This window comes from Chinchilla lanigera, unplaced genomic scaffold (assembly GCF_000276665.1).
Source record: "Chinchilla lanigera isolate Chin_1 unplaced genomic scaffold, ChiLan1.0 scaffold00044, whole genome shotgun sequence".
Taxonomy (NCBI): Eukaryota; Metazoa; Chordata; class Mammalia; order Rodentia; family Chinchillidae; genus Chinchilla; species Chinchilla lanigera.
The window spans coordinates 16,267,042-16,282,299 of NW_004955445.1; positions in this window are offsets into that span (position 1 = coordinate 16,267,042).

A 15,258-nucleotide genomic window follows, 5' to 3' on the forward strand; every position below is an offset into this window, starting at 1 on the left:
TGTGGTTGTATGTATAGATGGAGGGAGGCATGGCCCACTGAGTGGAAGAGTTATGTGAGTGTATGGATCAGTGGGGGTGGTAGAAAAACACAGAGAAGGAGGAGATTTGTTAGAAGGAAGGAGGATTTGAAAAAGGATACATGAGTGACAAGTGAGAATTTGGAGGAAAGGAGAGGGATTAACAAATATGTGGAAAAATTAGCATCAGGGTAGAGAGGCTGGTGGATGGATGGAGAATGGTGTACAGATAGAGAACCTGTCAGATGGTAATGGGGTTGTGAAACACAGGGCCTGATTCATGGATGAAAGTTTTGGCAGATGAATTGAATGATAGTGGTGACAGAGGGTTCTGTAGAGTTTGAAGAAGTTGGTAGGTAAGGGAGGGTGGGATGATGGAAGAGGGGCTGGCAACTGGGTGGAAGAGCGGGCAGACAGATGTGATGTGGGTTGAATCATGGAGCTTTACCGAATGGATGGTTTGAAGGATGGGTGGAGCTCGGTGAATGAAAGATGGCAGATGGATGGAGCAGATGTCAAAGAGGAGAAAGTACGGGTAGATGGGTAGAGCAATTGACAAAGGAGCTGAAAAGATGGCAGATGGAAAGAGCGTTAGGTGCAATGATGTAAAGTTGGTGGAAGGAGAGGCTGGTAGAAGGGCAGGAAGGTTGACTGCATAATGAAAGAGTTGGCTTTATAGCCTAGACAGATAATAGAAACTTGGAGTACCCAACCTATGCAGGCTGTGGCCCCCCTCCTCTGAAGTCTCTCTTCCCCCCTCCAGAGTCAGGCTCTCCCTAGGCTCATAAATCCCTAGTCCAGCAGGCTTTCTGTAATTACCCCGGGAACATTAGTCCAAAAGGTGGGGCAGGTGGGGCCATGAAGAAAGGAGCTGACTCAGAGGCGGACGTCTGTCTTTTGGTGGTGTGTCAAATGTGGCCAGTGCGCAGCACGCCAGGGTCATTGCCCAAGGCGCTGCCCCTTCCCATTGGCTGCTTTGAGTCCCACTGTTATTGCCCCCAAAGAATGCAGGACCAGAAGGAAAAGTGCTTTTTAGGTTAAGAACCTGGCATAGAGCTCTGTCTCCTCCTCTATTTTTGTTTGTCTCTGTTTTTTTCTCTCTCTTCCTTTCTATTCACACTGCTTTCATTCCGCTGTCTTTTCCACTTCCTCTGTACTCTTTCCTTTCACCCATTTTCTGTTTCTGTTCATTTTGGTCTCTGATCTTGTGCTACTTTCTCTTTTTATGCCTTGTTCCTTTTCTCTACTTCTCTCTTTTGAGGTTATTTTTGATCTCTTGGTTTCCTCTCTGTGTTTTCTCTGTCATTTTCATTTTCTCCACTTTTGTCTGTTTCCTTTTCCTTCCTTTTTTTTCCTGCCTGCCCTTTTCTTCTTCTCTCCTGTGCAGCCTCTGTACCTCAGGAGGGGAACCTGTCTCCCTCTTCTGACGCCATCTCTTCTGTCAATATGTTCTTCATGAAAAAGCAGCGTGGTCTGGAGAGAGGCTCTCTTCTGGGTTTTGAATTAGGTTTAGAACCTTCCAAGAAAGCATTTTGTCCTTCTCTTATTGATTCAGGATGAAAACGGTATAATTAATCTACTGGGAGCCTCTGGCCAGAGCTGGAGAGACAAGAGTGCAGCTACAGCCCCTCCCTCTGCAGATGACAGAGCTAGTCCAGGATGGCCCTTCTCCCTGAATCTGTGGGTGAGCCTGGGAGGTAGAGTAGGGGGTAAAGTCCTGGCACAGATGCAGATGAGAACCTGGTATTGAGTTGTCCACCTCATAGGGCACAATTTTCTTCTCAAGGAATTTGCAGAATACCACAGTGGTTATGAGCACTACAAATTTGAGAGGCGTGAGTTCAAATCCCAGCCTAAGGACCACTAAATAGCTCTGAGATTTCAGACAAATGACTTAACCTCTCTGGTCTTCATTTCAATCATCTCTAATATGGATTTCTACTAAGACCTTTCTCATGGGGTAGTTGTAAAAGTTGAATGTGACTGCTAGAAGAAAAGTGCCAGCATCTATCAAGATTCAACAAAAGAAGATTCAAACTCACTGAGAATGATGTAGAAAATGGGGCTTTATGAGGATTGGGTCCTATGAAATGGTAGGACCTGCACAGAAAGTCTCTAACGAGCTGTTGCTTCTGCATTTGGGGCTGAAGGCAACAATACAAGCAGTTGGGAAGGCAAAACAGGCGCTAGAGAGCAAAGACAAATGAGAATCCAAGCTGGAGCATACAAGCTTGTATTGGATCCATACTGGCCTCTTATCTTTTCTGTCTCCACCCTCAAAGAGGACAGTGACCTGCTGGAAAAGTGATGTCCATTTTCATGTCATCCAATAGGCTCCCAGCCTATTGGAGCTGGGGAAGCTGGAGTAGAAGTCCCACCAGGAAGTGGAGGAGCTGCAGTTCTTGCTCTGCTCTAGCCTGACCAGGTGAGCTTATTGACCAGCAATGATATTCATGAGTGTGCTACAGTAGCCTGGGGAGTGTGAGGTGTGCTTCCCCATCCCACATCTACCTGTAGGTGTGCAAATAGTCTGGTTGCTACTCCTTCATGAAAATGTCATATAGGGCCTGAGCTGACTCAGAACCATACTGGAGAGAGGAATTCCAGAAAGCAGTTCCAGCTTAGCTCATATGACTCAGGACAAAGGCACCACAGCACATCCATCAGCCATGATAGTTTGTCCTTTAATATCTTTTCTCCTATTTTTTATGAAAGACATTATAAATGTATGTTTTCCCTTCAAGAAATTTCAATACACTTTATTTTAGTTGACAAAATGTGTATATTTGTCATTTACAACATGTTTTAATGTAAGCATACATTGAGGAGAATGCTAAACTGAAGTAATGTATGCATTACATACATATTTTTTTGTGATGAGAACACTTAAAATCTACTCTGTTAGCACTGTTTGAGAGTATAATAATATTGTTATTAAGTATACACATCATGCTGTTCAGCAGAGCTCTAGAATTTATCTTTTCTCTTTTTAACTGCTTAGCATGAATTCTGGGCCTGAAGTTGGCCTGCCTTGTTCTCCAAGTGACTTAGAACTTCAAGGTAATTATATTTTAGGTACACATTTTTGTATGTTTCTACAGCTGCCATGCACAGGTGAGCATGGGAGCTGCTATACATATTGACAGTGACTTGGATGGTAGAGTTTACACACGGTTGGCATATAATAGAGTCTCAATAAATACCAGGGCCAGAGGGGCCCAAGCTCATATGACTCAGAAGTGGTGGCTCTTCCACTTTGCCAAAATTCTGTGCTTCTGCTATGTCTCACTTCTTCATCATCTCCACTCCTTCTGCCCCTTCCATAGCATGCTCTGCTGGCAGTAGATTTCCACCTCTAGCAATCTGGTTTAGGGTTGAAGCTGGGTTAAACTATTTCCTAGTGGCCAGGCCTGAGGCTTGGAGATGGAGCGGGGACATGTCATGTCTAACAACTGGGGCAAAGTAAAGGTGTGTGCTCCCTTTGCAGGTCTGGGGAGAAGGGCTAACTGGGAAGAAGCAAGTGTCCATCCAGGGGTATTGTCCTCAGGTCCTTTGCGTAAGGCAGGGCCCATGTCTGGGAGTGGAAGTGATGCATGTCCTTTTCTGGCCAAGGATCTTTTGAAGCAAGTTAAGCTTCCTCTCTTGTTTGTTATCTACTGAGGGAATGTCAGCACTCAATGTGATCTTGGAAGCCACATGCTCATATGGCAGAGCCCCACTGGCCTGGTGCTGAGGGGCTGAGCAGAGCAGAGTCTCTCACTCTTGCTGACCAGCAGTGGGAAATCACCTTTCATTGTGATGAGCCATTGACATTTTGAGAGTTTACTTATTACAATATCTGGTGATACCATAACCCCATAGTTCTCAAAGTATGTCCCTTAGGCCAGCAGCATCGGCATGCTCTGGGAACATGTTAGAAATGCAAACCTTCAGGCACAAGTCAAGACCTACTGGGTCTGAAAACTCATGAATGAGACACAGCAATTGAGACGTTAACAAACCCCTACCCCAATGCATGCTCATGTTTAAAATCCTCTGCCCCAGTTCCTGAATGGAGAGACAGGCCTAGGACCTCTCAGTGGGCTTTCCCAGGGCCATACTCATCCCCCATCCCTCCCAGGTCTCCCAGGGTCCTCGGCAGAAGACAGTAATGACACATGCTCTCATCCTTGATGTAAAGGAAGGATGAGATTGGTCAGGAACTTCTTCCTCATCTTTTCATTCTCTTGACAATTACAGAGAAGAGTCAACACCAAACTGACTGACAAACTTCCCTTGGAGAGCTACAAAATATAGTCTGAACCATCACCACAGGTTTTTAGATTCTAAAATACAGGCTCAGAGAGTTGTGGAGAGAAGGATGAAGGTTTGAGCCCAGTTCTCTCTGCTTCCACTGTCTGCATTCTTTTGGCACTTGTGTCACTTTCATGACTGAATTTCTAGGTATCTGCTTTTTTGTAGACCGAACTTAACAACTTCAACCTCTTTACCTCCATGGAGTAATCATGTCAGACAATGCATTAGTCAGTTTTCCTATTGATAAACAAAAATACCTGATATCTGCAATTTAAAGGAGTAGAGCTTTATTTGATTCATGGTTTCAGGGGATTCAGTCCATTGTCAGCTGGATCCAAAGCAGGAACACTGTGGTGGAAAAGCATAGCAGAACAAAGCTGCTTAGTTCATGGTGGGAAGCAGAGAAGGGGAATGGTACCAGAGGAGGGGCCCAGGGATCAGATACAGTATCTAAGGTCACACATCCACGATCAACTCAGACATATCCAGAAATGTGCTTTACTAACCTCCTGGGTGTTATAAAGCCAATCGTGCTGACAGTCTTGGTTAAATATAAGATACCCAGCCCATTCAGGGAAAACGTGCTTGTCACCTTTCCTGAATATATTAGACAGGGGCATATGTTTGATTTATGTCTGTTATTCTGAATTTAATACACCTTGAAAGAATGGATAAATGAGCTAATAAATTAATAAATTAGTTGGTAATTACATAGCTGTTTAAACCCTGCATCTGGTTTTGCATATCTAGAAACTTCTTGGATTCCTGCAGTTGGAGGAAACACTTTCTATAAAGACTTTGGCACCTAGCTGCAATTGCTTGTTGAGTCAAATAAATGGACATGGTCCTTGAGGGCTGTGAATACCTGTTATGAGTTAGGGCAGTGATTCTCAATCTTGAATAAACATCAGAATCACTTGTAAGTCTTGTTAAAACACAGGTTCCTGCAACCTATCCCCAGAGTTTCTGATTTGGTAGGTCTGAAATTGGACCTAAATTTTGTATTTGCAACAATTTTCTAGGTGATCTTGATACTGCTGGTCTAGGAACCATGCTTGGGAAACTATAGGTTTAGGTTACTACTAGCTGCTATAACAAATAAACCTTCAAATATCAATGACTTAACTCCATGTCAGTGTATTTACCATGCATTAATAGTGGAATAGTTGAATGCATTTTATTATGGCATATGATACAGTTATTAGGAAGAATTAGATATAAAATGATTGATTCAAAGTACTATCTCTGATTTATTGACTGAGAAAAGCAATTTATTAAATGATTTATATAGTGATCCCATTCTTGTAAAACAGAGCCAAACCCAAGATAAAGCATTGCATTTCCTCAAAATCTCAGCCTTACATATGTTTTATAAATATAATAAGATGTAGGCAAGACTATATCAAGCTGCTAACGTATAGGTACCTCTGAAAGTTAAGGAAGATTATCAGCTTCTTAATAGTATTCCCACATTACTTAAGAGGATATGATTTCTGTAATCATTTTTAGATGCAAGAAGTAATAAAAACTACCCAGCTCATAAAGGGACAGATTGAGTCTGCTTTGTTCCTCCCTTGTAGGAGATGAGGTAACTTTTTTTTTCTGTCTACAGAGCAAATGGTGTTGGCATCATAGCAGTTTTGATGAATAAATGAATGGCCATGTTAGTGGCCATACACATTCACTGAGAATCTTGCTTGTTGGCACTTGGCACATTCACGGAAACAAACCATCCAGGAGACTCCAAACAGAGGCATTGAGAGGCCATGCACTGTGATGTCCTGGGTGATGATGGGTGAGTGTTTTGCCACAGCAAACTTCCCTTTTTGGGTCCAAGACTCTTGTGGATACCACAGGTTCATTCTTGAAACTGAATGTGAATGGTAGGGCCTTCACTGATGTGTAAGGAAATGTGTCTCCCAGAGGAAAGAAGTAAAGATGAAACTTGTTAGACACCCAGCTTAGAGTATTTTGGCCCCAAGTATCTGACCTAAATGAAATCAGGGCAGGAGTTGATACTCCATACTCACAGGCTATAGTCTTTTCTTCTGGGGTGAGTGGCCAGGCTGGGCTTAAGAGGTTTAATTATACTTCTGGGCTGGGTCAAGTGGCTCCTGGGTGTAAAGGGCTTGGGCTGTGTGTTAGGATTTCTGCTAGTCTTCCTGGGTGCTGGGTGTCAGGGTTCCATTCTGTAGCTATGCCAAGGCCTGGTCTTTTATGAGAACCAAGGAGTGAAAACCAGCCTGAGAACCACTTGCACTTGGGGTAGGGGTGGGCGAGTTCTGTGGGAGAGACAGCAGGGGGAGAAGAAAGCGTTCCTAGAGAGAAATCTCTAAGGAAAGGGTCTACACTACAAAGTTAGCATAGGAAATACCTTCATAGGAACCCAACTGACTAATAACTTGAGTCAAGCTATTTGATACAGGAGACTGGGAACTGAACAGGAAATTTGGATCCTAGGTCTATCAATTTTAGCAGTGTGCCCATGTGCCAGGATTTCTTCTCTGTTGAAATATTAGAACTATTGGCTGAAATGTTAGAAATATTACCATCCCCCACATTGGCCAAAGGAGAAACTGTGGCTCAGTAGCTCTCATGGCTCCTAAGTGTTGGAGCTGGACTTGCCCCAAGCCTCTGCTGGTTATTTTATTTACTGGTATTTCTGTACCTTTATCCTTAACTTCTCTGAACTTCACTTCAGGGTCCATATATAAAATGGCTTTGTATTAGTTAATTTCCAGCCAAGAAATGGCAATTTCTCTGGTATTTAATACAGGGAATTCAATACGGAGAATTAGTCATACAAGTGACTGAGAAAACTGAGAGATGATCCAAATTTTAGCAAAGTGTAGGGAAGCTGCTACTGGAGGAATGCGGAGAAGAGGTACTGTTATTAGATTCCAGGAGTCTTGACAGTTTATGCCCAATGGGAAGGGGTCATGAAGGAGACATAATCATTGCCACAGACATTACAGGCAACAGAGAGAAGGGGGAGATGTTAGAGTTTCTCCCTTTCAGTCATCCTCTTCTTCTTCTTATTGGTTGAAACTACCAGTAAGCCAGGGCACAATAGACTGTGGGGAAAGTAGATCCTAGAGCAGCTCAAGGGAAGGATGCTAACTAGATTTGCATCCAGATAGGCAGCTGACCACTTCAGAGTTAAGGGTGTATGGGAGCACTGAATAAGACCGCACAGGACAGAACATCACAGGCTGGGGCAAAGTGTGTGGCCAGCCTGGCTGATTAGTGGATGTCACTGTTTTTCTCCCGCTAGGAAATGGAGGTTTTGGAGAGTGCATTGGGTTCCATGGCTGCTGAGTTTTCTTCAAGTTTGAGCAAGTAGTTTAAAAGGGACAATCTGGAAGGAAGACAGTCTTGTCTGAAGCCAGATTAATGTGTCCATTTATCTCATCTATCTGTAGTCATCTTATCAAACTCTGCTCCCATCATTAAGTTCTTCCTTTACCCTGAGCCCAGTTGTATCTGCCTGAGAGCACAAGGAGATTCAGCTTCTTGTTGACTCCAGCTGGCAGTGGGCACCTGGCTGGCACAGGTGGAGGGGGAGCACAGAGGATAGCAGAACTTGGTCTAAGATTCAGACACTCCCAAAATTCCTCTGAAGTTTTCAGTATTGGGACTGGGGATCCTCTCCAACGCTTACTTCTCTGACTATCCTAACATTTGTCCTGGAGGCTGAACTGTCCCTGTTCAGCTGGTCAAAAATTTGGTGACCTCTCTCCCTTTATCCTTCCTTTCACCATACCTTTCTTTTTCTCTTTTCATCTCTCCCTCTCTTCCTATGTGTCTTCCAATAATTTTGATCATTTACCATTTGCCATGTAAATGATGACAAAATGTGAGTAAAATAGCTTAGAAAAATGTATATATAGTCAAAATTTTAAAACACTTCTGAACAACTCATAGCTCAAATGAGAAATCATAAACAATGTTGTACAGGAAAAGCTAATAACTGAGTAGTGATGGAAATTCTACATGTCAACACTTGTAGAATGCACCGGAAATAGTACTTGGAGTGATATTTATAGCTTTAAATATTTATGATGAATTTAAAAGATTGGAAAAGAATAATAAATACCCAAAAGGTTCAGCAATACAGGAAGAGAATAATACAATAAAATAAAATTTAAGAATATCAAAATAAAGCATCTTTGGGACGATCAACAAGTTAACAGCAGGCTCTAAAAAGCTAAAATGTGGGGAATCTGATTGTACATGCAATAGACAGATGAAAATATGTACATAATCCTGCACTGACATATTGGAAATCATTCTGAAGGAGATACTTCCATGAAAAATATACTTTACTAAAACTGACTTAAGAAAAGTAAAAAATGCAAATAAGTCATCACCCTTATCTTCTGATATCAGATAAAATTTATGATTCCTAAGTTGTGAATAAGGGCAGTCTGTGAGATCAAGGGAACTACCAGAGAGTCTGCAGGTTGGACGGGATGGAGGCAAGTCCAGGTGTGTCTGAGTGTGAGGATTCTCCCTCCCCTGGTGGGAAGGAGTGGAGCTGATGAGGCTTCTGCTGGGAAACTCCCCAGAGATGCCTACTATTTGGGTTGCTCAGTTACCAGACACTTTTAATGCACCTCTAGGAGAGGCATTTGGCACCTGAATTTCCCAGAACGTTTCACCATCACAGTCTCCAATTACTGCACATGCACAGCAGCCCTGCACGGCCTACTGATCTCTCCACACCACCCATCCAAGAGGAGCAGGACGTGCAGCCTGAGCCTTGGCCCATGGCCCTTTGACTCAGCAGCCTCCCGGCACAAGAACACCCACTGCCTGACTCAGTCGATGCCAACAGCGGTAGCCCAGGTCTCCAAGCCAGGTCTCCTCTTGTGAAGAAACAGGTTGGGAGACAGACTCCCATGACCTGAGGCCCCCAAGAAGCCCACATCCTGTGGGTGGGAAGCAAGGTTGGAAATGGCAATGTAATTTTGAGGGTGGTGGAGCTATGGTTTTAAAAGATGTCCTCGGCGTGGTCTCCAGGGAAGCACTGTTGGGAGGGGGTGGAACCTTTAGGAGATAGAGGCATGGGGAGGGGTCTCTGAGTCACTGGGGCTCTGGCCCCTTCCTCACTCTCTTTTGCTTCCTAGATTGTGGTGGGGTGAGATGCTTCTTGCCACAATATGCTGCTTTGCCATGGGCCTGAAACAGTCATGGACTGGAACTTCCAAACCCATGAGCTGAAATGAACCTTTTCTCTTTACAATTTGATTATATTAGGTATTATGTTATAGTGACAGAGAGCTGACTCACACAGTTGGAGACCCCGTGGGTCACTTTAACCTTGACAACCCTCTAGAAGTAGAGCCTATCAATTGTGTTTTGTTTTGCCTCTTTCCTTTGGGCTCACTAAACAAGACCTAAGCAAGCCTGGAGTTCTTGGGGACGTGCCCATCTCCTCTTCATCATGACAGTTAGAGGAGAAAATGAGGAAACAATGTGAAACAAAGCTGAGACACTTGATAATTTCACTGAGCACTTGGATCCAGATGTGCCTGAGGCATATCGCTACCATTTTTCTTGGGGAGTAGGAACCAATATTGTCCCTTTGTTCTTAACTATGTTTCAGTTGGACTTTTGTCTCTTGTAACCCAAGCAGTCCTGACTAACGCAGTTTGACTTGGCTTCTCTCTCTGTCCCTTCTAAGTGACTCATCGCCCCAACACTTTAGAGCTCCCTCAGGTCCTCCCTTCTAGAAACCAGCTGTGACACATTCAACTTGCTGCTTCACGTTGAATGTTTTGCTTGGCTCTGAATATTTTAATGACCGACATAATGATAAGGAACCATGAAAGAGGCCGTGCCAAGGTGGGGAGACCATAAAACATATCTTCTTGGAGAAGGGACTGGGCAAAAATAATAACCACAGCTATCACTGACTCAGGAATTGTGCCATGTGCTTGAAGGTAGTTAGCTCATTTCATCTCCACACTCAGCTTCTATTGTGTTTCCCATTTTATAGATGAGGACATTAAGGTCATGGAGCTTAAATAATTTGCCTAGAGTCACAGAGTTAGGAAGCAGAGAAGCCAAGTTATGAACTCAGAAATTGTACTTTACATTTCATATTCTGAACCACTTTATTAACTCAAATAATTAAGTGACGTAAGTAAGTTAGTGTGGTGGAATTGGTTGGCTGGAAGTGTTTATGGTCTTTTTTTCCAAATATTTTCCCATATATTTTATATAAATTTCTCATTTTAAAGAAGGAGGGACTTGACCAAGAAATACTATGAAGACTGGGAGTGTAGCTCAGTGGTAAAGTGCTTGCTTAGCATGCGTGAGGCCTTGGATTTTATTTCCAGTGTTGATGAAAGGAAAGAAAGAAGGAGGAAGGAAGAAAGGAAGGAAGAAAGGAAGGGAGGGAAGAATGAGAAAAAGAAAGAGGAGATAGAGAAAAAAGAAATGCAGTGAGTTACAGGAAGAAGCTAAGAAAAGCAAGGTCTTTCTAATACTGCTAGAATTATCACCTTAAAACAAAGTAACCCTGTTCCCCTCATAAGAAGGACTGCTATCATAGTTTGTCTCTCCTTGGACATTTGTGGTTAGATTTCATCACCTGAGTTTCAAAACCCTCCGCAGTATGGTCCCGGCCACTTTCCCAGAGCTATTGCACAGCTTTTCTAAGCCAGCTTTACTGCGCAGCTCTGAGCTCTTGTGGGGGTCCTAGCACTGTGTTCTCATGGGCGTACATTTCTACAAAATTTGTGTAAATAAGTTATCAAAGGGCTTGGGTTTTACTGCGGTAGTAGATTTCTTGCCTAGCACGCATAAGACCCTAGATTCAGTCCCAAGTGCTGGAAGAAAGAAAAAGATACTTAAGATGAAAATAGGTTAAAGTCTCTCTTTTCCTCTTTGCCATTTGCCCTATTGCTCATGTTTTTCTGTACTGTCACATAGCCCCAAGGACTCTGGACTTCTGACTAAGAAGAAATTAAATTGGGGGTACACTTATTTGGGCTTATAGTTATGTGATTTGCGGTTGCTTCTATGTGTAGTTAAGTAAATACTAGTCATCTCAGTGTGGCAATTGCATCCAAGTAGACTGGTACCACCTACTTTGCCAACTCAATTGTGACATGAAAGTTTAAGGCCAGAGGCTGTGCCCTGGCGTGAACGTGTCCTGTGGTGCCCAAAGTATGGTGGAGACTGAGTTTGAGTTGTACATGGTCAGAAATCTCTCTCTCTCTCTCTCTCTCTCTCTCTCTCTCTTTCTCTGTCTCTGATTCTAATTGACTTCTGGGATGCTAAACACAGACTTTTTTTTCAAAAAAGTGATAATCTATAGCCCCCAGTAGACCACAACAAATTAAAACACTTCAGCAACATTTATATTCTATCTCTCATTCCTGATTACTGGAAGACTACATGTAAGAACTAGCTATGGGGGTAAGGCAAAACGGCTACAATCTCAGCAGTAATCACTCAGCAGTAATCATTGATAACATTTCACTTTCAGTAATTCTTTTATCTGTACATGTATTTTTAAAAGTAAATCAGAATCATACTGAATAATGACATATCATAATTTTACTGGTGAATATTTGTTATGAGCATTTCCTCAAGCTATTAGGTATATCACTATAATGCTAATCTTAAAGGCTACACTTTTCCATTTCTGTGAGTGTAACAATATGTATTTTTAATCAATCCACTTGTGGGACATATTTTTTCAAATTTTTCCCTATTATAAATACACTATAAAGAATACTTTTGAATATGCACCTGCATTTATATAATTTGTATCTCTGATATTTCCTTAGAATAAATTTTTGAGAAATTGAATTCATTGGTCAAAGGCTATACACCTTGTAAGATTTTTATATCTGTTTAGAAATTCAGAATTCCAGCATGAGTGATAAAACCTTATTTTTTTCCTCTACTTCCCATCAGGAGCTAGGTATTATCATTATTATATTTGTCAATTTGATGGATGAAATCCTATTACCTTATTAACTTGGATTGTTTTTTACCATTTCAGAGGCTATTAAAATTATTTTAAAAATTTTATTTCAAAAATATATTTTGTTATTATAAATAGAGCTGCTGTAAACATGGGTACACATATGTTGCTGTAATATGATGTTTTCAGAAGCAACCCAAATGCCCATCAACTGAGGAATGGATAAAAAAATTGTGGTACTTACATAATGGAATATTACTCAGCTATAAAGAAAGATAATCTAGAGGCTATTATAGGAAAATGGACACAACTAGAGACCATATTCATAAGTGAAATAAATCAGTCCAGCATGTGTAAACACCATATTGTCCCACTAGTGTAAGAACCTGAAAGAGTGAATAAAATCTAGGAGGTACAATAGACATCGTGAAATGAAAGGAAACTGCTCAAAAAGCAAGAACAACTGGGATGAGGGAACAGAGAAAAGAAAGAAGGGTAAAACATTTATATATGTATACACAGGATAGCTAATATTGTTATACTACAGACTTTTATTGCTCTATTGAAAGGAAAACTCAATGTTAAGTGTTTGATCAATCTTATATGTCTATATTTGTTTACCTAAGTAACCAACTTGATATATCAATATGTAATATAACAACCACTGTTAATTTCCTATCACCTTGTCTGAAATACTGTATTGCTTGTATTGTTTTTGTGCAATTTTCCAAATGTGCGTGTGTTTGTTAAGATGTTTTCATTCATTTATCTTTAAAATAAAAAAAAAAAGTTTTGTGCCCCATGCTCTAGGCTGTTTCAATGTTCACAAAATCTTATGGAGTTTTTATTCTTCATGTAAAAAATACAATTTCATGGAATTTTCCTGTCAAATTGCAACTAGTTTATCCACTTTTTGGATCTAGGGTATTCAAGCTGTACTTACATTTGCTGTATTCAAGTTTCCAGTGCAATCTTTATCACCTAGGAGGAATTCAAAAAATATTTGAAGAATAATGAATAATCTTTTTTTTAAAGGTAAGATATTGCTGGTAAAGAGAGGAGAAATGCCTTGTTAAAGACTATGTAACTAGTATCATACTGAAAGAGGACTTACTCTAATCATCTCATTTAAATTTATTTATTATTTCTAATGTTTTTCATTACTTTTCATTCTCATTAATTGTTTGATAAATCTTACATTCTTACATCTGGTAATCTGAGCAACTTCGTTGAAGATAACAACGTGTAATATAACAGCCACTGTTAATTCCTATCATTTTGTTTTGAAATCTTGTATCACTTTTATTGTTTTTGTGTTGTTTTAGTTTCATCTTTGTGGTTGTTGTTTTGTTATTTTTTCTCTGTTTAAAATAAACCATAACTCTGATAACCTCAAAAATAAATAAATAAATTTATTTATCACTTTAAAGACTCTTTTCCCAAATACAGTAACACTTTAAGGTACTGGGGACTAGGGCTTCCATCTATGAATTTGGGAAAGATGTAGTCCAACCCATAACAGAATGCCATGGCTTTGAATTTAAAATTTGTGTTCAGCATTTACTAGTAATTCCTTCCTTTCTTCACATCAGTTTAAAAAAAGTCAATGTTTTATTCTGACAACTACATGATCACTGTAAACAGTTAAAAAATTGTAGGTCTGCTTGGAAATGTCTTGGAAATATTGTCTGCTTTGTTATTAGCAGCTCTCATAGGTTAGTTGTGCCTCAAAGGACTAAAGTATTTGGGTAATTTGCAAACTTTTTTCCTTCTTTGTAGTGACTGAATATCAAGCATCAGACTCAATATTCCTGTTCACAGAGGAAGAGCCTTTTGTCTCTTCTCTCCTCAGCCACATACCTCTCCTAACTCCCTTGGAAAAGCAGAGGTAACAGAAGGATGCTGTGTGTTCACCCTCCAAATCTTGAACAAGCTTGTGTCTAACATCTCTCTTAAACTTCCATGATTGGAAGCTTGATTGCAAGGGCTCAGGGCTGTTTTTATAGAATGCAGCCTGGCCTCAGGAAGGGACTTGGATGAGATATAGAGCATTATGGGACCTGGGGGGGACTCTTTCTGTCCCTTATTTCTGCTTCATTGCATGTGTCTCTTCCTCCCTCTTCCTGCAGGCCGGCATTCTCTGCTTCTCTGGCCACATGAGTGATGTAAGCTTTTCAAGACTGAAATCCTTCCATGACCATTGTAGAGTGTGCTGAAGTTCCACATTCAGGGAGAGATTTGATGGGCCTGGTTTGAGGCAGATGTTTATTTCTGTTCCACTCAGATATGCCCAAGAACTGGGAGGAGTCACATAGAAAAAGTATGGCAATTCTTTGGGATTTGGGATGTATAGGTGTGGGTAATCTCAGCCTTTGTTAACAAGTGGTGTTTATAGACCCAAGGAAAAGGTTTCTTTGTTTTACTGCTTTATATATTAAATAATGCTAATCAGGAAAAGTTTTTATTGCATTTAATCAGGAAGAAATTATTAGAATCTTTCTAGAAGGGATTTTCTAGAAGAAAGCCATAGATGGGTATGCATGTGTGGGACTATTTTTTTATGTTGCATTTAGTTTACAGAAACAGATTTAATAAGATAGAAGGGCTAGATAAAGACAGCATGGTGAACAATATCATATTGTGGTCAATAAGATAAACAGACCTGGTAAAGACCTGGTAGAGTCTATATGCAGCAGGTGGAAGAGAGAGGCTGAAGCTGGACTTGGAAATAATTTACTCAGAGGCCAAGAATTTAGACTTGGGGAGAACGGTTTTAAGTTGTGGATTACTAGGAACCATTGAGCCTATATCTTGGACTCTGTTTATATTTGTCACTCATTCATTGATTGATTCATTTAGTCATTACTTACTTTTATTGCTGTAAAATTACCTATATTTTTGTTGTGTTACTGGAGATCCAATAGTGAACTTGCTTTCACAGACCATACATTTGTTTTTCCTGTTGGCGTGGTTTTACAAGAAGAAATCAGCCAAGGGCTCTT